This window comes from Pipistrellus hanaki (genome assembly GCF_964339955.1).
Source record: "Pipistrellus hanaki genome assembly, chromosome: 6".
Classification (NCBI taxonomy): Eukaryota; Metazoa; Chordata; class Mammalia; order Chiroptera; family Vespertilionidae; genus Pipistrellus; species Pipistrellus hanaki.
The window spans coordinates 38,746,154-38,767,911 of NC_140508.1; the positions used below are offsets into that span (position 1 = coordinate 38,746,154).

At 40.9% G+C, this 21,758-nt stretch overlaps 1 protein-coding gene across 1 annotated transcript in view; it reads left to right on the forward strand.

The window, feature by feature from the left end:
- CTNNBL1 (catenin beta like 1) overlaps positions 1-21,758 on the forward strand; it is a 166,649-nt gene that overhangs the window by 119,148 nt on the left and 25,743 nt on the right. The window lies entirely within an intron of this gene.

Below are 21,758 nucleotides of genomic sequence, written 5' to 3' on the forward strand. Positions count from 1 at the left end.
ATCTTTTCTCATCTGTAAATAGTATAATCTACTCCAGAGGTGGTCATGAATATTGAGAATTTGTATGTGAAGCACAGTAGTCTGGCATGTAACACTAAAAGATGTTTTTTCCCTCTTAATAAAGTCCCATTGGTAAAGGCATGTAGATTTCTCAGGCTCTTAGTTCTTTATTTGTACAGCTGTAAAATGGTTGTGCTGGGTATATTGGAAAGGTTAGCTAGTGAGAAAAGGATGATGGCAAAATACTCCACATATTTGTTAATTGGTAATTATATCCTGTTAGTAAAACAGAACATGGAAACCTTCTTCACAAATGCAGTGTGTTTTTTAGGATTAACCAGAATCTTTTCTCTCCTGATTACAAGTCTGATCCTGTTAGAATATGATCCTGAAGCATTTTCACGGGGCTGACTGCGTGTTTTTCTAGTAGTTTTTGTGTGCACAAGATTATATAATGGCTTACTTAATTTATTAGTCTTAAATCAGAAATGGAAGAGCTATGTTTGCCGAAACTGGTTTGGCTCAATGGAAAGAGCATCAGCCTGTGGACTGAAAGGTCCCTGTTCGATTCTGGTCAAGGGCATGTACCTTGGTTGCCGGCACATCCCCGGTAGGGGGTGTGCAAGAGGCAGCTGGTCGATGTTTCTAACTCTCTATCCGGTCGATGTTTCTAACTCTCTATCCCTCTCTCTTCCTCTCTGTAAAAAAATCAATAAAATATATTTTTTAAAAAGAAGAAAGAAAGAAAGAAAGAAAGAAAGAAAGAAAGAAAGAAAGAAAGAAAGAAAGAAAAGAAAGAAATGTTAGTGCAGTACGGAAATTCCTTTTGTCCTTTCACTGTGTCGCTGAGGGAAGAGGGGGTAAGAAGTCAGGCTTCAAGAAAATGAACATAAGGTTCCTTTGGGTCTTCAAGAAGGGTTTGCTGGTTTATGTAGAAATCAGCTGAAACCCTGGAGTCTGGAGGAAGTGTGTGGAACTCAACAGTTGGTGAGGCTGTGGCCCTTTGAAGGAGACTTTGCTGCTAAATGTAGGGAGAATAGGAGGAGGACATCGTGGCTGTTTGAAGAGTGCAAAGGCAGGCCTGGTGGGTAAGATGAAAGTAGTGAACAGATAGGTTTAGATCATTCCCCGAACATCCTGGAAACAGGCTTTTCTTTCTTTCTTTCTTTCTTTCTTTTCTGAACTGAATTTCTAATCTATAACAGACATCCAGGGATGGCTTTCAGAGGAGTGTGAAAACACCTCCCTTGCTTTGGGTCTGTAATGATCAGCTCTCCTGCGTCAAGGCAGGTTGATACTTGGAAAGTGGGAAATTGGAATAGCAGCGAAATCACTGAGAGTGTGCAAGAATTCTGGCATTTGTCATTGACCTTAGGTGTATCCAAATCTAGGTAGTACTGTGTCATTGCTTTTGAAACATTTTAGGACTATTTGGGAATACAGTAAGCTAATTGAAAAGAATGCTTTGAAAAAATAAAATCACAGTATAAATATTCAGGGTGATTGTCTCATTTTAGGATCTAAATACTTTTTTATGTTTTGTTGTTGTTGTTGGCATGGGTGGTGAGAGGAGAGTATATAATATGCTTTCCACCCCTGAGAAAGAGCATCTGGGCCACAGAGTCTTTTTAAATCAATTTAAATGGAATACTCCTAAAATGATATGCTATAGGAAAGTAAACTGACCAGCCCCACCTGACGTACAGCTGTCTTCATCAGAGGGACTCAGTAAAGGACTCAGTCAGGTGGCCAGAAACCCGGGTTGTCTCATACCAGTTCTCAGAGCATTGCGGGGTGTGGGTGCCGGGGATGTGAGTATTGGTGGGGATGCAGAGGTAAAACGGGTGCTGAAACTCCAGGCAATTTTTTCCGCCATCACAACGGGGTGGGGGTTAATAAAAAAAATGCTGTCATTCCTGCCAGGTTCTCCAGAATATAATGGAAAAGTGTTGGAAGGAAACCCTTTGACACAGTTGGGTAAAAAGAATGTGCCTTTCACCAGCAGTTATTCCTGTTTCTAAGACTTGCTCCTGGGATGTGTGGCTGGTCCAAAGACACGTGAGATTGTACACAGCTTTCTTGAGGTAAATACCTGAACGCTCAGGATGCAAAGTTTCTCTTTGGATTTCCTAGAGAAGAATTTACTGGATGAGTGTATCAGTTAGGAATTTCAGTTGACTGCTGGTAATAGAGACTGGAAACAATCGTGTTTTAAACAAAATAAGAGCACATAGAGGCTTATTTCTCTTACACATAAAATAAGCCCAGAGGTCAGCGGGACTGGACTGGCAGCTTCTCCTTGTCATCAGGAGCCCGAGTTCCTTCTGCCATTCTATTCTACCATCCATAACACAGGGTCAGGATATGCTTCTCATGTACTGCGAGCACCTACTGAAGTAACCAGCTTCAATTTTCAGGATTACCTCATGATTTCAGATGGCTACTAGAGTCCCAGTTACTACGTCTATATTCCAAAAACAAGAAGACAAAAAAAGGAAGGGGTAGGGCCGAAGGGGACATGTTCCCTCCTATAAGTCCCAAATAACAGTTCATCTTAAATCTCGAAACCAGGGTTGGTCACTCAGTCATACCTACATGTAGGTCATTTAATAAGGGAAGCTTACAGTTTTGTTTCCTTTTTCTTTTTAAGCTGGACATATTACCAAATAAATATGAATTCTATTAGTAATAAATAGGAGGAGAAATTGGCTAGGAAGCTGGCAGTCTCAGCTAGTCAGAATGCTGCCACTTGGTATGCATCTGTCTCAAAGTTCCTGAAGTCCCTGGTGCTGGCTCATTCCCCATGGCACTCCCCAGAACCAGCACTGTTCCCAGATCCCACTGGATTGATGGAGTTGGTTCACATTTTAGGAGCCAGAGAAAACTAGATCAGAATCACTTTCTACTGGAGATGGTTGTGTATGCACATGGTAGGTACTTAAAGCTTCGTGGATCTCTCTTTGAACCTATCTGAGATATGGGCCTTCCTTGATATATGAACACTTGACCTAAGGAACTTCATGCTTTTGGCTCAAGCCCTGAGAGGGAATGTTAGATGCCACATCAATCATTCTGTTCTTTTCTCTCTGCACCCTTGGAGAATAACTACGTAGCAGAAAGAAGTTTTTCTTGAGCATACATATCCCTTTCTTGCTGCAAGGCACGTTTTCCCACCATACAGGGCTGTAAGTTAGTTAAGATGGCATGTAAACACTTTCTTAAATCCATAGTGCTGCTGGAACTCTGAAAGGAGGGGGGAAAATCCCATGGAAACTGTGAAATAAGTCAATCAAAAGCAACACCTATCATATTGCTTTGCATCCAGTAGGTGTTTAAACAGTGTTTGTGGAATATCATTGCAACTGAAAATTGAGAATACTGAATTAATTTTGGCTATATTTTAGGTTAAATAGGTTTCAGTGTGTCTATTTCAAAGGAAAATACATTCAAAATTTTAAACAACAGACATATTAAAAACTACCTTTGAAAAAATAGCCTTCAGGAATCTCCTCATTTATATTCCAAGCTCACATCTCTCATTCTTTTTTTTTTTAGCCTTCTTCCTCCCAACATTTTCTTACGAAAATTTTCAAACAAACAGAAAAGTTGAAAGAACTATATAACAAATGCTTATGTATCCACCACCTAGATTCTGCAGTTAACATTTTATCATATTTGCTTTGTCACTCTCTCATCCATCCATTTTATTTTTTAATGTGTGAAGTTGCAGACATCAGAACACTTCACCCTTAAACATGAATATCATTAACCTAGAGTTCAGTTCTTAAAATAAAATTGCATTGAATGAAATGTGCAGATCTTGAGTGCACACCCAGAGTACAGAACACTATCCCACCCAGAAGTTATCCTCATGCCCCTTCCCCAGTCAATTCATCCCCCTCCCCTGCCACAAAGGTAGCCGTTCTTCCGAGTCTTTCACCAGAGATTAGGTTAACCTTGTCGAGAACCTCACGAGTGGACTCATACTGTGTTTATCGGGGAAAAGCTTTCTGTGTTTGAGATTCATCTGTGTTGTATGCATCAGTAGTTTGTTCTTTTTCCCTATCAAGTAGTAGTCCATTGAGTGGATATATTTTTCCTAAGGACCAACTATTTTTTTTTTTTAAGTTTTTGGCCATTATGAACAGAGCTGCAAGGTACATTGTTCTACAAGTAGTGGTCATGTTTTCATTATCTTTAAAGTAAATACCTAGGTCATTACATAATTGTTCACATCTTTTTTTTTTTTTTGATAACTAGAATCTTACCATTGAATTCAGAGAAGAACTTAGAAATCATCCAGGCCACTTCTCTTTTTTTAGAAACAAGGATTTTGAGGCCCTGAGAGTGGGTGGAAAGAGAACAATTCAGAGTCACATAAAAGATTTTTCTCAAAGTTTGACTCTACTCTAATGTTCTTTATGTCATACTTCCCTTTTTCCCTTGAGAAGCGGGCAAGGAAACTGGACTTCTTTCTGAAAAATCATGAACTGTTTCAGTTTTTGCTTAGGGAGAATTAATTCACTGCTACATATACCCAGATGTAGTATATTGTGTATGTGCATATGTGTACATACATCACATATGTGTATGTGATGGTAACTTCTGTTACCATCTAGATCTGACTCTGCTTCTTCAGTACACATATAAAGTCCAGACTCTTCAGTTGAATGAACAAGGTTCTTATTTCCGTCCCACCTCTTCCATTCCCTCGCACACACTGCAGCCTTGCCTAAGTTGTGCTCCTTCGTGTCTCCAAACCTTTAAACCTCTTGTTCTTTGTCTGGAATGCCATTCCCACTTTGACTTTCTGATAAATTCCTTTTCATTGTTCAGAATTTGACTCTTCCAGACCCTCTCTCAGGGGTTATACAAACCTCCCACAGCTAACTCGTACCACAGTGTTTTTAGGATGTCAGACTTAGTAGTGGTTAATCTCCTGGCACAAGACTAGATATTGAAGATGTAGAGATGAATAAGATGTGGGCCCTGCCTTTGAGGAACTTACCATCTGCTAGGGAAAGCCATGTAGCAGAGTATTTTCAGGACTGCAAACCTACTATGTGCCTATGTGTGCAGCAGCGTGGGAGAACTTACCGCCCTACAGTCCTCAGGCATTCATTATTTTGAAAACCTCATCAAATGACTATTTCATGATTTTATTTGCAGTACTAGTGGTTGAATGCCTGCACACACACACACACACACACACACACACACACGTATATATATGTGTATATGTGTGTGTGTGTGTGTATATATATATATGTGTGTATATATACACACACACACACACACACATTTTTGGGGTGTTTTTAACACTTGAGGAAAATAATCAAGTTTTACTGTCGTAGAACTAATAAGTTGCCTTTTAACTGTGAAACCTGGGAGGCAAATTTATTTTCTCAGGTGAATCTCTAGTTTCTTATCTGTAAAATAAGGAGAATAATAGAACATGTTCATAGGATTGTTATGAGAATTAAATTATGCAACATGTGTAAAGCATACATAGGCACATAGTAGGTTTACAGTAACTATTCCCTCTTTCAGTCCCCAGAGTCTAACCCAGGGCTTGCTGCATGCTCAGGATTCGGTAAATGTTGGTAAGAATAGGAATATATGTATTTTGTGTATGTGTTAAAGGGGCTATTTATAGATACACAGATCCATCTGTCTTGAGAAGAGCATTTGATTTGACTTGCATCAATATTCAGCTGGAGTGGCTGAGCACACACGCGTGACTCCTTTTGGGTTACCACATTTCCTGCCAGGCAGATGTCCATTATAATGAAATGTAAAAGGGGAAAAATAATAATAAAGGCAGAGGAGTGTGATGTTAAGGCTTGATTTGACAGAGCCTCCTGATCCTTCAGTTGCCAGTGCCAGGCATGGAGCACATTATTCTGTATTCTAACACACCACTGCTGAAGTCAAGATCGATATAATTAGGGTATTTTAAACACCCTGTTCACATCTAGAGTCTTACCAGAAAGCAGGATGTCTGTCTATCTAGGATGCTACCCGAGGCAGGGGTGGGGGTGAGGAAGGGGGGGTAGGCATCAATAAAAAAGAGATGGTTTAATTTTAGAAATGAGAGAAGAACACTGCGTGTGATTTCCTTAAAACAAAAGAGCTGATAGCCTTAGATGTTCCGTGGAAACAAAAGTAGCTCTGCAGCGTGACCTTGAATTCAAGTAGCCCTGCAAAATCTTGCCAAGACATGGCCCTGATGGTTGAAGTGCAGGGACCATTTCTTTACTAAGAATAGAACTCGGGCTGAAATATATATAGAGAGAGTAATCATTTGGGCTGCTGGAGGTCTCTGAAGTTGGGTGGGTGGAGAGGCCCTGAATTCATTTACCAACCAGCCAGGCTGGCCAGTGTCTAAATGCCAGGCCATCAGGATTTGGTTAGGGTCCACTTCCCACAGTCCAGCATTTATATTATATCTGCACCCTTCCTCCACCTTTCCAGTTTCATTACCTTTATCCTCCCTTCCCTCCCTTCACACTTACTTCTTTCGTTTCTCGGTTCATTCCTTGTGTATTCCAGGTTAATGCCTTTGCTTCAAGTTTGCCCATTTACTTGGAATATCCTTATTTCATGGCCCTTTTTCTCTTCAGGGCTCTCCTCTTGCCTTTTCTCTACTTCAAGGCTCATTTCAAGTGCCACCTTCCCTACCAGTCTTCCCAAACCCTCTGCCTGGGAGAGTATTTCTCCATTAGTAGTGTCTGCCTTTCCCTTTCACTATCCCCTTCTGTCATGTAATTTTAGATGGAATAGAACTCAAGCACCTTCGGGGAAAGGATCAGTGTCTGGTTGTTTCTGTCCCCAAACACTGTTATCTTATACCTTGTAGGATTCTGTTTATGAGTAAACTAGAGGCCCTGTGCATGAAATTTGTGCACTGGGTAGTGGGGGGTCCCTCAGCCTGGTCTGCACCCTCTCACAGTCTGGGACCTCTCAGGGGATGTCCGCCTGCTGGCTTAGGCCCGTTCCCAACAGTTGGAATTTCCTCTCACAGGCCGGGACCCACCGCTCCTTACCGCCCACCTGCTCTCTTCTCCTTACCACTCGGCTCGCTGCTCCTTAGCCCTGCCAAGGAGGCAGGAGAGGCTCCCACCACTGCCACTGCGCTCGCCAGCCACGAGCCCTTCTTTCTGTGTGGTTGTCTGTGGGCCAGCTGCTCTTTTCTTCTCATTTAGGACGAGCAGCATGTGAGGGCAGAGCGTGCTGTCATGGAACACAGAGGGCTGCCGGAGCTGAGGGAAGTGGTTGGGCCAATGGGGTGAGAGGTGAACACAGGGGACGCTATCTCACCCAATTGTGGGCCAGACTGGCCGGCCTTCATCTGCCTGGCTCCACCAGGGAGGGACCGAGCAGGGTGTCCGCCTCTCCATTCTCCATCCTTCCATCTGTGACACCTGTCACTCTTGCCAGGCCTCCCCCAAAGCGAGTTCAGCTCAATCCCTGAATGTAAAAGGACATAGTGGGGGGGATACGTTCCACTTCAGGGTCCCCTGAATTCTCCCTTCTCTCCGTTCTCCTGAGCTGGACTCCAGACGTTGACTGCGGTATTCTTGCAGTCATCGTTTGGTTTTTAGTTTGTCTGTTTTTCCAAAACATTACAAAGTTTATATGAATATAACATACAAAGATGCAGCCTCTTCTGTAGGAACAGGCAAGGAAGGGATGGTTAAGTAAGGCACGTGGAGCTGCAGCAAGCACCAGCTGTGGGGAGGGCTGAGGGGAGAGGAGGTTGGTACTGGGGCCAGGCCAGACCAGGTGACCATCTAGAGTTCTAGCTGAGGTGATGGTCCTCACCCTGAGTTGCCTTCTAACTGGTGATGGACCCAGGCCTGACTTCCACCGCCGCCGCCAGAACACAGGCCTGACTCCCACCGCTGCCGCCGCCGCTGGGACCCAGGCTTGACTTCTTCGGCCGCCACCAGGACCCAGGTATTCTGTCATCCATCCAGTCATGACGGCCCTGGGCTATTATTATTAGAGATGGATGACTCAGCGTCAGTTTCTCTGCCAAAGATTCCCTAGAGGCTTTATCCTGTGACCCAGCGCAGCTTGCTGGTGCCTCCTCTTCTTTTGTGGTAAATGTAATCTGCCCCCATCTCATGGGAGCAGCACTTCTACAGACATGCAAGCAGGCTATCTCTGGAATCTGGAGCCACTTCACTTGGCACAGAGGATGGGGACGTCACATTTAGGGATTGTTACTGTGCACCTTGTCACCTTCGACCCTCTGTTCCTCGCCTCCTATCCCACTGCCCACCTTAGGAGACTTGTTAATGTAGTAGTATTCCATTTATCCCTGACTTCAGGACTATATGGTCCAGGTCTATGCTTCAGAATTAAATGTGCCCAGAGAACCCAACATCCTGGCTTCTATATGTCTACCAACTTTACTAACAAAAACTTAGAGCTGAGAGCTCACAGCCACTCACCTGTCCATGTAACAAATCCAGCTCTGACTTTCTATTTTTAATCTGTATAGCCACCCCTCCCCATTCCCTCCTTTTTCCTACTCAATCCCCAGCTGATTAGAGGCCTTTCACGTATGTGCTATGCATATTCCATATGCCAGTTAATTATGTACTTTATTGTACCTGTGTATTTATTATTAAAATATATATATTTTATTGATTTTTTACAGAGTGGAAGAGAGAGGGATAGAGAGTTAGAAACATCGATCAGCTGCCTCTTGCACACCCCCTACTGGGGATGTGCCCGCAACCAAGGTACACGCCCTTGACTGGAATCAAACCTGGGACCTTTCAGTCTGCAGACAGATGCTCTGTCCACTGAGCCAAACCGGTTTCGGCTGTACCTGTGTATTTCTTAGCCCTACTCATAAGACAATAAGCTTCTCTAAAGTGGACGGTCTACTCTCATCTCTGCAGTCCTTGGTACTTTGTCTGTACATAAGAGGTACACAGAAGTTCAAGTAAAGGAGTGGTTGCTATATGTACCATCTCATACCCTATAATTAATTTTCCCGTAGTTATAAAACTCATGAAGGAGAAGGTATCTTTCAGTTCCTTTACAGAACATGTGCTATGTTTCCAGTTCTTGCAGCAAGATCAAAAGGCAAATAAATGATTACCATGGCCAAGTACATTTATTTGTAATAAATGGTAAGATCATCTTTGCTTAGCTGTGCTGTGTCTTTTTAGCCTACTAGTAAATAGCTACTACTACCCACCTCAGTGCTGTCTGCAGGTCTTCCAGAATCTTGTATTATTTGGGTTTATAAGCAATACATAAGCACAATATTTTAATTTACTGTGAGAGGAAGGAGTCTGAATGAAGTTGGTCTTGTCCCATTTTAGGATTATAGAAAATAGCTTTATCAGCTAAGAAAGTAAAGCAATCTAAATTCCTATATTTCTTTTTTTAATTAAAATTTTTATATGAGAGAGGGAGAGAGAGAGGCATCGATTTGTTTTTCCTCTTACTGATACATTTATTGGTTGATTCTTCTGTGTGCATTGATCAGGAATTAAACCTGCAACGTTAGCATGTAGGGACGATGCTCTAACCAACTGAGCTACTTGGCCAGGGCTAAATTCCTATGTTTCTCAGTAGGAGCTAGTTAAGATGATCCAGGCAGACTGAAACCATGTTCAGTGGTGGACATGTAATCAGAGTGCAATATGGAAGGAGTTAGATTATAGGTGATCTATGATAGGTACATAGGTGAGAGACTCTTTCGGTACTCTTTTAGTACAGCAGATCTCAAACTAATATCTGTTGAGTGTCTACTATGCACATATCTCATATGATACAATGGACTTCATAGATGGAACAGATAGCCCCTTTTATAAATAAGAAAACTGAGACTCAGAGATTAATCATGGTTAGTCTAATCAGCTACTAAGTGCCAGAAGAAAGATTTGACTCCAAGTCTGTCTGATACTAAAGCTCCGAATAAGGTTAATTAATTCACTAGTTGGTGATTCAGGAGTTAATCCTCTCAGTATATCCCCATGCCTTTCTCAGCAATTGGACATTGGCAGGCTGAGTTGTAAACAAGCCTGTTTGTGCATAAATAGCTCTCCTCACAGAGAGAGGCAGTATTAACATATTGAAACTTGGACTGTACTTTCCTCTTTTTAATTCTTTATTATTTAAAATAATACATATGTCGCCAAAACCGGTTTGGCTCAGTGGATAGAGCGTCGGCCTCCGGACCAAAAGGTCCTGGGTTCGATTTCGGTCAAGGGCATGTACCTTGGTTGTGGGCACATCCCCAGTAGGGGGTGTGCAAGAGGCAGCTGATCAATGATTCTCATCGATGTTTCTAGCTTTCTATCCCTCTCTCATCCTCTCTGTAGAAACTCAATAAAATATATTTTTAAAAATAAAATAAAATAATACATATTTCTCCTTTTTGCCCCCATTGATCTCTCCCCGGCCACTCGCACCCCCACCCCCCGCACATGCCCTCACTCCCCTACTACCTGTGTCTATGGGTTATGCTTATATGCATGCATACAAGTCATTTGGTTGCTCTCTTACCTCCCCCCTCCTCCCCTGCTTTCCCTCTGAGGTCGGACAGTCCTTTTGATGTGTCTATGTTTCTGGATCTATTTTTGTTCATCAGTTTATGTTGTTCATTAGATTCCACAAATGGGTAAAATCATGTGATATTTATCTTTCTCCAGCTGGCTTATTCACTTAGTATAATGCTCTCTAGGTCCATCCATGCTGTTGCAAATGGTAAGAGTTCCTTCTTTTTTTACAGCAGTGTAATGTTCCATTGTTTTTTAATCCACTCATCTGCTGATGGGCACTTAGGCTATTTCAAAATTTTAGCTATTGTAAATTGTACTGCTGTGAACATAGAGGTGCATATATCCTTGTTGATTGGTGTTTCTGATTCCTTGAGATATATTCCTAGAAGTGGGATTACTGTGTCAAATGAGAGTTCCATTTTTAATTTTTTTAGGCAACTCCCTACTGTTTTCCACAGTGGCTGCACCAGTCTGCATCTTCGCCAGCACTTGTCGTTTGCTGACTTGTTGATGACAGCCATTCTGACAGGTGTGAGGTGGTACCTCATTGTCGTTTTGATTGGCACATCTTGGATGATTAGTGACTTTGAGCGTGTTTTCATATGTCTCTTGGCCTTCTGTATGACCTCTTTTGAAAAGTGTCTATTTATGTCCTTTGCCCATTTTTTGACTGGATTGTTTATCTTCCTTTAGTTAAGTTGTATGAGTTCCCTATAAATTTTGGAGATTAAACTCTTGTTGGAGATAACATTGGCAAATATGTTCTCCTATGCAATGGGCTTTCTTGTTTTATTGATGGTTTCTTTTGCTGTGCAGATGCTTTTTATTTTGATATAGTTCCATTTGTTTATTTTTGTCCTTAGTTTCCATTGTCCTAGGAGCTGTATTGGTAAAGATACGGCTATAACATATGTCTGCTATTTTGCTGCCTATGGAGTCTTCTAAGATTTTTATGGTTTCCCATCTTATGTTTAAGTCCTTTATCCATTTTGAATTTATTTTTGTGTATGGTAAGTTGGTGGTCTAGTTTCTTTTTTTTTTGTATGTATCTGTCCAGTTTTTCCAACACCATTTATTGAAAAGACTGTCTTGACTCCATTGTATGCTCTTGCCTCCTTTCTCAAATATTAACTGAGAATAATGGCTGGGGTCGATTTCTGGGTTCTCTGATCTGTTTCATTGGTCTATATGTCTGTTTTTATGCCAGTACCAGGCAGTTGTGAAAATAGTGGCTTTGTAATATAGCTTAGTATTTGGTATTGTGATCCCTCCAACTTTGTTTCTCTTTCTCAGGATTATTGCAGCTATTCAGGGTCTTTTTTTATTCCATATGAATTTTTGGAAAATTTATTCTAAGTCTGTGAAATATGCCATTGGTATTTTAGTGAGGATTGTATTGAATCTATAAATTGCTTTGGGTAGTATGGACATTTTAATGATGTTTATTCTTTTAATTCATGAAAATGGTATATTCTTCCATTTGTTTATGTCTTCCTCTATCTCTTTTTTCAATGTCCTGTTGTTTTCAGAGTATAGGTCTTTTACCTTCTTAGATAAATTTATTCCTAAGTATCTTAGTGGGGGCTTTTTGTTGCAATGGTCAATGAAATTGTTTTTGTTTGTTTTTTTCGGTTTCTCTCTCTGTGAGTTCATTATCCTTCTATATAATAAAAGGCTAATATTCAAATTGTACCCTCGACCAGGAGTTCAATCAGGGGGCAGAGCCAGACATCCAACTGCCTGTGGCCCTTCTTCCCCCCCATCCCCCCATTGCACCACACACACCCCAATCAGGGGTGGGGCCGGCCAGACCCCACCCATGCACATATTTATGCACCAGGCCTCTAGTTGGTGTATAAAAAAGCCATAGATTTTGGGGTGTTAATTTTGTATTCTGCTACATTGCCAAATTCATGGAGTTTTTAAGGTTTTCTATGTACAATATCATGTCATCTGCAAATAATGACAGTTTTACTTCTTCTTTTCCAATTTGGATGCCTTTTATTTCTTCTTCTTGTCTGAGTGCTATAGCTAGCACTTCAGTATTTTGTCAAACAGGAGTGGTGAAAGTGGACATCCCTGTCTTGTTTCTTGATCTTAGGGGAAATGGTTTTAGTTCTTTCCCGTTGAGTGTGATGTTGACTGTAGGTTTGTCATATAAGGCTTTTATTATGTTGAGGTATGATCCCTCTATTTCCATGTTGCTGAGAGTTTTTATCAAGAAAGGGTATTGATTTAGTCAAATGCTTTTTCTGCATCAATTGATATGATTGTGATTTTTGTCTCTCTGTTTATATGATATTATCACATTTACTAATTTGGGGATATTATACCAGCCTTGCAACCCTGGTATAAATCCCACTTGGTCATGTATATGATCTTTCTAATGTAATCCTGGATCCGATTTGCTAGAATTTTGTTGAGGGTTTTAGCATCTATATTCATCAGGGATATCCTATAGTTCTCTTTCTTATGGTCTCTTTATTTGGTCTTGGGATTAGGGTAATGCTGACTTCATAGAAAGAACTTGGAAGTGTTCCTTCCTCTTAAACTTTTTGGAATAGACTGAGGAAGATAGATTTTAATTCTTTTTTGAATGTTTTTTGAAGACTCCTCTGTGAAGCCATTCAAACCAGGGCTTTTGTTTGCTAGAAGTTTTTCTTATTACTACTTCAACTTCATCAGTAGTGATTGGTCTATTCAGGTTTTTTATTCTTCTTGATTGAGTTTTGGAAGTTTGTATTTTTCTAAGAATATGTCCATTTCTTCTAGGTTGTCGGGTTGTTGGAGTGGAGTTGTCCATAGTATTATTTTACAATCCTTTCTATGTCTGTGGGGTCAGTTGTAACTTCACCTCTTTCATTTCTGATTTTGTTTATTTAAGTCCTCTCTCTTTGTTTCTTGATGAGCCTGGCTATAGGTTTGTCGATCTTGTTTACCTTTTCAAAGTACCACCTCTTGGTTTTATTGATCTTTTGTAGTGTGTGTGTGTGTGTGTGTGTGCGTGCGCGCGTGCGTGCGTGCGTGTGTGTGTGTGTGTGTGTGTGTGTCATTTATTTCTGCTCTGATCTTTATTAATTCCTGTCTTCTGCTTCCTCTGGGCTTTTTCTATTGCTCTAATTCTTTAAGTTGTAGGGTTAGATAATTTTTTACCATTTTTTCTTGTGTTTTTGTTTTGTTTTGTTTTGTTTTGTTTTTTAGGTAGGACTGTAGAGCTATGAACTTCCCTCTCAGGACTGCTTTCACTGTGTCCCATAGATTTTGGGTTGTTGTGTTTTCATTGCCATTTGTTTACAGAATGCTTTTTAATTCTTCTTTGTTTTCTTTGGTAATCCAATCATTGTTTAATAGCATGCAATTTAGCCTCCAAGCGTTTAATTTTTTTATTGTTTTTATTGTAGTTGATTTCTAATTTTATGCCATTGTGATCTGAGAAGATGCTTGATATGATTTCTGTTGTCTTGAATCTGAAGAGTCTTTGTGTCCCAATATGTGGTCTGTCTTTGAAAATGTCCCATGTGCACTGAGAAGAATGTACATTCTTTAGCATTGGGGTAAAATGTTCTGAAGATGTCAATTAATTCCATCTGATCTAGTGAGTCATTTAGGATTGCTGTTTCTCTTAGCTGATTTTTTATTTAGAGGATTTGTCCAGTGGTGTCAATGAGGTATTAAAGTCCTCTACTATGATTGTGTTGCTCTCAATCTCTCCCTTGATATCTTCCAGAAGTGTTTTTATGTATTTGGGTGCTCCTGTATTGGGTGCATATATGTTGAATTGCTCCCTATAGTACTAGTTAAGTGGCCCTCCTTATCACTTTTTATGGCCTTTACTTTCAGGTCTATATTGTCAGTATTGCTGTCTCGGCTTTTTTCTCCCTTCCCCCTCCCCCCATTTCCATTTGCCTGAAAAATTTTTTCCATCTCTTCACTATCAGTCTATGTGAGTCCTTTGTTCTGAGATGGGTCTCTTGTAGACAACAAGTATATGAGTTGGGCCATACTTTTTTAAAGAATGTGATGGGAAATTCTAATCCATCCTATTTTTAATAATAATAATAATAATAATAATAATAAAAAATAAACACAGAGACTGATTGGAGTGACTGCCAGTCTAGTTGTGCTACTCTGAAAAGACCTCCGATCTGGGTATACAGATCATGGATTCCTAACCAAGGAGCCTTCTCCCAAATGGAACACTCTAAAACTTCATGGAAATGTTACATTAGTATATATATTTTGGAAGAGATAGCAGGCATAGCATCCATCAGATTCTCAAAAGGGTCTGTCAGTAGATCTGGATTCCAGTGGCCCACAAAGTTACTTTTGACCCAAAGAAAATAACATGCTTTATCAGGACTATTGTTTCTATACTCAGAACTCTGGAGACGTTGAATTCTAAGATTTCTAGTTCTCCTCCCTGCTCTGAAATAACAGAACTCTTAACTGACCCTAGAGAAAAAACCTTTTAGCATATAACCAGTAGTCTAACCCATTGCTAATTACCCTTAAGAGGCCCTGAAGAGATTTGAATTGGGGGAAGAGTGGTCCAGAGCCACCTCTCTTAAGGCAATTTCACTAATCAGTGTCCGAGGCAGCCAGTTGTTTGACTACTGAGCAGGGCACCCAGCAGGCAGGGGTTCACACTGGCACAATTTCAGGACTTCCTCTCTAATACTCTACCAAGGCCTCTACCTCTGTACCTAGTGACTTGAAAATGTAGATTTTCTTGGCCTTCCCTCTCTGAAGGGGGTGTGGATCGGTGGGAGGCCGGGGGTGGTGGTGGTAGTGGTGGTGCTGTGTGTTCGTGTTCTGCTCTTCCTGGGCCCTGCCGGAGAGGTTGTTCTCTGCAGTGGATCCACTATGTTTACCTGGTCTGTGTTGACTACTCCATAGCTATCCTTCACCTCCATTTTATCCTATCGAAATGACAGAGTAGCTGAGCAGTGTTGGCCAGCAGATAAACCTGTTATCTCTCCTGCTCTCTATGCCCATCTCTCCCCATCAGCAGCTCTCCCCATCTTTTTGGTGTTTGAAAAATTGATACCACCTTGGGCTGAAATCTGTTCCTAGGGAAGTTACATTTATTAGTGGCTAATGAAACTCTGTGTGTGTGTGTGTGTGTGTGTGTGTGTGTGTGTGTGTGTGTAAAACTTGGGGTGGCTGAAATGTTTTCCTATCTGGCAGGCACTGGGGATGGATGGCCACCCCTAACACCCAGAGAGACAGATGGAAGGAACATAGGCAGCTTCAGGGCTCCTGGAATTGACAAGCTGTACTTTACTTAAAATCCCAAACAAATAGGTAAATGACCTTTGCTCTTAGAATACCACTGCAATTGATTAAGGTATCTCCTGCTCCAGGCTGGGATAAGCTATGGAAATACATGTTAATATGATCTAGTGGCCCCCTAAAACGGATTCTTCTGTATATTACATTTTCCTTTTGAGAATTACGGTTCCGATCCCTTCTCTGTGCCCCACTCCCTGACTGAGGTATATAAAAAACATTCTCTTTCCAGCTCTTTTTCATCCTTCTTAATCAGCAAGATTAAAAGAGAAAATGTTTGAGAAGTTCCGTATTTGTGGAACTGCCTAAAATCCAAAGTCTCTTCTTTATTTGGACTCTGGTAGAAATTGCTTCTGGAAAGAATAATTTAGTAAAAGAGAGAGGGAGGTTGTTATTGACATCCTACTCCTTATGGCCTTTGCTTCATTTTCTTTTCATTAAACTGTTTAATATTTTTTAAATTTACATAGTGCCTATCTTTTGGACACAGCCCCGCATGAAGCAGGTTTTCAGTCTTTGCATGGTTTAGTTTCTGGTCTCTTTTCCTTTAAAAGCTTTGATGATTACCTTTTATATGTATGAAGCATGTAATATAGTATGAAAAGCTTACAGTTCAGAGTCAGACAATTTGGGTTCAAGTCTAAGCTTATACACATATTCAAGGACATGACTTACATAACTTAAAAACTTCTCTCAGCTTTGGACTCTACATTAATAGAATAGAGATGAGAATAGTACCTTTCTCTTGCTGAGTAGTGAGGATTGGGAAACAATGGGGAAATTGTTTACAGACTCAAATAAGCCTACCGTCATAGATACACAATAAAAATGGTGACAGTTATTACTGTGCCCTACTTACTTTCAAATAAGAATTTGAAGCAGCTTATAGCAAAACAATATGGTGTTACTAAATCTTAGCTTTGAATAAGAATTTGTCAAAAGAGAAAATATTTGCAATATATATGACAAAAGGGTAATATTCTTAATTTATAAGGGGCTCATAGAAATATAAATTGGCAAAAGATAAGGCCAGGCAATTCACACAGAAAGCATTACAAATGGTCAGTAAACATCAGAAAAGGTGCTTAACCGTATTCATGGCAAGAACAAAAACATGCTAATCAAAAGACGATCCTGTTTTTCACCCATCCATCCGGTTGTCATAATTTCTAAGTTGAATAATGTTCAGTCTGAGTGAGGATATGGGAAAACACACACACACACACACACACACACACACACTCTCTCTCTCTCTCTCTCTCTCTCTCTCTCTCTCTCTCTCTCTCTCTCTCTCTTTCTCTCTTTCTCTTTCTCTCTCTCTCTCTTCCATACTTCTCTTCTTTCTATTCTGTGTGTGGAGTGGAAACATCATTGATACAGCCTTTTGGAAAGACAGAGAGAGTGGAAGTATTAGTGTCTTTTAACATTCTATATATCAGTATCTTTTGACTCACCAATTCCGCTGCTAGGGGTTCACCCTAAGAATATACATGCAAAAGTTGCCAAAATTGTATACTTGAATATTTATTGCAGCATTGTTTCTAATAGCAAAAACAATACAACCAAAAACTGGAAACCACCTAAAATACCAAAGATTGAGGCACAAATTAAATTATGACAAGATTCAGTGGAATTATATTAAAATTATATTCAATGGAATTTTTTTAAAAAGTGTGTGCTGATATGGAAAGATATAGTACAGAATATATGGGAAATATATATATATTAAACTTTCTTCTCTGAAAATGTACACAGTATACTTTCATAGATTGTTTTTCTTGGGAGAGAGGAATAGGGTAGTGAGAGGAGTATGGGAAAAGAAATGTATTAGTAGATGCTCAGTAAGTATTTGTTGAGTCTATTTTATAACTTTTGTATAGTTTGGTTTTACCATTGCTTTTATTTTAAAAATGCATTGGTAGAGATTAGAGGTCATCAATAAGAAATTGCTTCCTGTGGTTGAGTTTTCTAATAGCCACGGCAAAAAGGGAACCCTGATAAGCACAAAAAATTCATCAGGAAGAAAACATTTTCCTGATCCTGATCTCTAAAAGGAATACTAGTATAGCTGCCAGAATTGGTATAAACTCGGAATCTTGTCTCTCTACAGCTTAAAATTTGGCGGTGGGTTATTGTCACTTTTCTTCATGATTTGGCCTTTGCCCACCTTACTGCCTTTCCCTCCCCTCCCCATTCAACCCTTTGTATGTGACACTCCATCTACACTGGCCTTTGCATGTATTGTTCTTCTGTCTGGAATGCTCTCTCCTCTTTGCCTAGCTGTTGGCTATGGCTGGGTTTTGCTTATTTGTCACCTCCAGTGGGAATCCTCCTAGGTCAGGTATCCCTATTCTGTGCTCCTCAAGTCTCCTATGCCCACCTCACGGAAGGAACTTGTCACACTGCACTGTAATTACCAGGTATCATTTTGTTTACCCCACTAAATAAAGAATACCTTAAGGATAGGGATACTGTGTTGTTTGTTCCGGGGCCCTGAGCACTGAGTACTTGCCTGGCACAGAAAAAAGTGGTTAGTAAATGATTGACTGAACAATCTGAAGTTTTAGTTCTACCTCTTTCACCAATTAGCTGTGCAGACAAGTCTCTTCTCCGTGGGCCTCAATATTTTTACCTATACAGTGAGAGACTTGGCCCAGATAATCTATGAGAACTTTTTTCCTCTATGTTTGTCAAATGGTCCTGTATATTCATGGAAATTGTTACCAGTTGTCATGCTAATTTCAAAGTTTCAGCACTGAGCTTGTTAGAATTCACTGCATTTATTATGGCCTGTCATGTGTCTGTTTACCAGCTCAAGAGATCAGAGCTATATCTAACTTGGCTTGGCCCCAAATTGCAGAACTGATGTATCCCCCACTCCTTCCTCTAGTCTTCTCTCCTTGGCATACCGAGGTTAGAGGACTTTCCCTGATGGGTATCTCAAAGGCCTCCCTTTCTTATCTTACATTTTCGCCTGTATTGAGCTGTCTTGGTTCACTGATCTTACCCTAGGTTCATAATGTTGTTTACCTTCCTGTGAAAACAGGGCCTGTTCTGTCCACTCTACCTTGTACCCTTTGCTGCTCCCTTCCTTTTGTTCAAGATGGAGATTACACCACCTCAATCCCAGATTTACACAAAAGTTGAGAGATACTGGGTCTTATGAAGATATATTTTAAGAAAAACTTTATACTTAAAAAATTGAATCTACTGATTAGAGCTATCCAATAAAAGCCTAACATGCAAATTGTCCCCTTGGGTGGTCGTTTGACCACTGGCTATGACGTGTGCTGACCACCAAGGGGCATTGATGACGCTCTGTGACCTTTCGCAGGCTACCTAGGAGCAGGGTGACAGGGATGGAGGTACAGTGAGAATGTGGAGGTGCAGTGAGAATGTGGAGTGTCACTCTCACTCCCCCTGCTAACCTCCCCCTGCAGGCCAGGGCTCACATGCTAGGTAAGCCCCCTGCTCCACACCCACACAGGGTCTTCCCAGTGAGCCAGGCCACAGCTTACAGGGGAAAGCATGCTGCCCGCCCAACTTCTGTGCAGCGTTGTTGGCCAGGCCTGGGGCATCTGGCCACGTTCATCACATCTCTGCTTAGGGACTCAGGCACCCAGCTGAGGTGGAGGGGGGCACACAGGGGCCCAGGTGCTGCCCAGGGCCCAGAGGTCAGCTGGGACCAGCCCTATCATACCAGACGCCTGTGCTTTGATTGCCGGCCAGGCCTAGGGACCACACCCATGCACGAATTTCTTGCACTGGGCCTCTCGTTTTATTGAAAATGGTAGCTCCACTAATTTCAAATGCAAAAAAAATATACAAAAGGGTGAATCTCTTTGAAGGCATTTTTCAGATATCCAGAATTCAAGAATGGTTGGTTGGTTCTGTTCGCTCCCCTTCTCCCCCCCCCCCCCCTCCCCACCTCCACCCCTACCACCAAAAACTTTTATCGAGAGAGTTCATGTAGCAAGTATTTTTCAAAGTACCTACTATGTGCCAGGACCTCGGACATAGCAATAACTGAAACAGACTAAAATCCCTGCCTTTGTGGAGCTTATATTCTAATTGAAGAGAGGCAGTGAACAAAATAAATAAGTAAACATAGTATTTTAGAAGATAATGCATGCTAAAGAAAAAGAGAAGAGATAAGACTTGGGGAATGGATAATGTTGGGCATTGCGTTTTTAAATAGGGTAGTCAAAGGAAAGCCTCGTTGAGGAGATGACAGTTGAGTAAAAGTAGACTTGAAGGTTAGGCCGTGCAGATAATCTGGTGAGGAGCATCTCAGGCAGAGGAAATGGCAAGAGCAGAGGCTCGGGGAGCATGCCTGGCGTTAGAGACAGCATTTAGGCGGAGCGAGTGGAGGAGCCATTGGAAAGTATTTAAGCAGAAGAATGCTGGGATTCAACTTTACGTTAAAAAAGGATCATTCTAACTCCTCTATGGAGATTGGGCCAAAGAGGGCAAGAGTGGAAACAGAGAGAGACCCACAAATAGGCTGTTAAATATTCCAAGCTTGAGATGATGGTGGTGTGGACCAGAGTAGTGACTGTAGGGCCTTAGTAAGAATAGATGGGATTCTGGATATAATTTGAAGGTAAAGCTGACAAAGTTTCCTGTGGTTCATGTGACAAGAGAATTAAGAATATCTTTACTGTTTCTCAGCCGTAACCGGTTTGGCTCATTGGTAGAGCGTCGGTCTGCGGACTGAAAAGTCCCAGGTTCGATTCCGGTCAAGGGCATGTACGTTGGTTGCAGGCACATCCCCGGTAGGGGGTGTGCAAGAGGCAGCTGGTTGATGTTTCTCTCTCATTGACGTTTCTAGCTCTCTATCTCTCTCCCTTCCTCTCTGTAAAAAAAAAAAAAAATCAAAAAATATATTTTTAAAAAAAGAGTATCTTTACTGTTTCTGGCTGGAGAACCTGGCTGCCATTAACTAGATGGGAAAGATCACGGGAACAAGTTTGAGGAGGAAGATCGAAAGCTTGGTTTGGGACATTTCAGTTTAAAGGATCTTGGACAACCAAACAGACAGAGCAGGCAGGCAGTTGGATGTATGAGTCTGCATCCAGAGAATAGGACTGAATTATAAAAATGAATTTGGGAGTTGTCAGCATGTAAATGGTTTTTAAAACCATGGGACTAAATGAGATCCCCATGGAAGTGAGTGTGGGTAGAAAATAGTCTAAGGACTAAATAACTCCAGCATTAAGACAATAGGGAAATGAAGAGGTGGGGAATGCTTCTGATACAAGTGAGGAAATAAAACAAATACAAAATGTTATCTATGCTACAATAAGAATGCTTACTTGTGTCTTTAGTTAACAGTCAATTGATTTTTGAGAAAACCCAAGGTAATTTTGGCATTTGAAGATGCCCTTCAGTCACTTATCAAATAGAATATCTATAGTATTGTCCACACCAGGTGCATTTTATTTCAAAATAAACTTGGCCATTTTTCCATGAGTAGACTTTTGCCATTTCCTTTCCAAGGTCATTATTCTTGATTTTAAAAAATTACAGCTGAAGCCTTAGTATACCCTTCAATTACCCTCTTCTTCCCAGGGGTAGAAGAATAGTATCTCATAATAAAGCTCAGGGGTTATGTGAACTCAAAAAGCGTTATTACCGTTTTTGAAGTACTTGCTGTTCCAGCTGCTTTAAACCTAAAGTGGGGGTTTTAGCTGCACCAGAATGTAAGTGGTTGCAGGGGCCCTATCATATTTCTTATTTGATTCTGGGATATTTGTTTACTTCAGAAAGTGATAAGTAATTTGAGAATATGATAAACATGTCTTATTTAGACATTATATGCTCATCTCATGGCCAGTATTCATACTGTGTCTACAAGTTACAATATTTCTGTAAAGGGGGGATTAGTTTGAAGTTCTGTTGTGGACAATAAAAATCAATTAATTCCAGGCCAAATAGAGA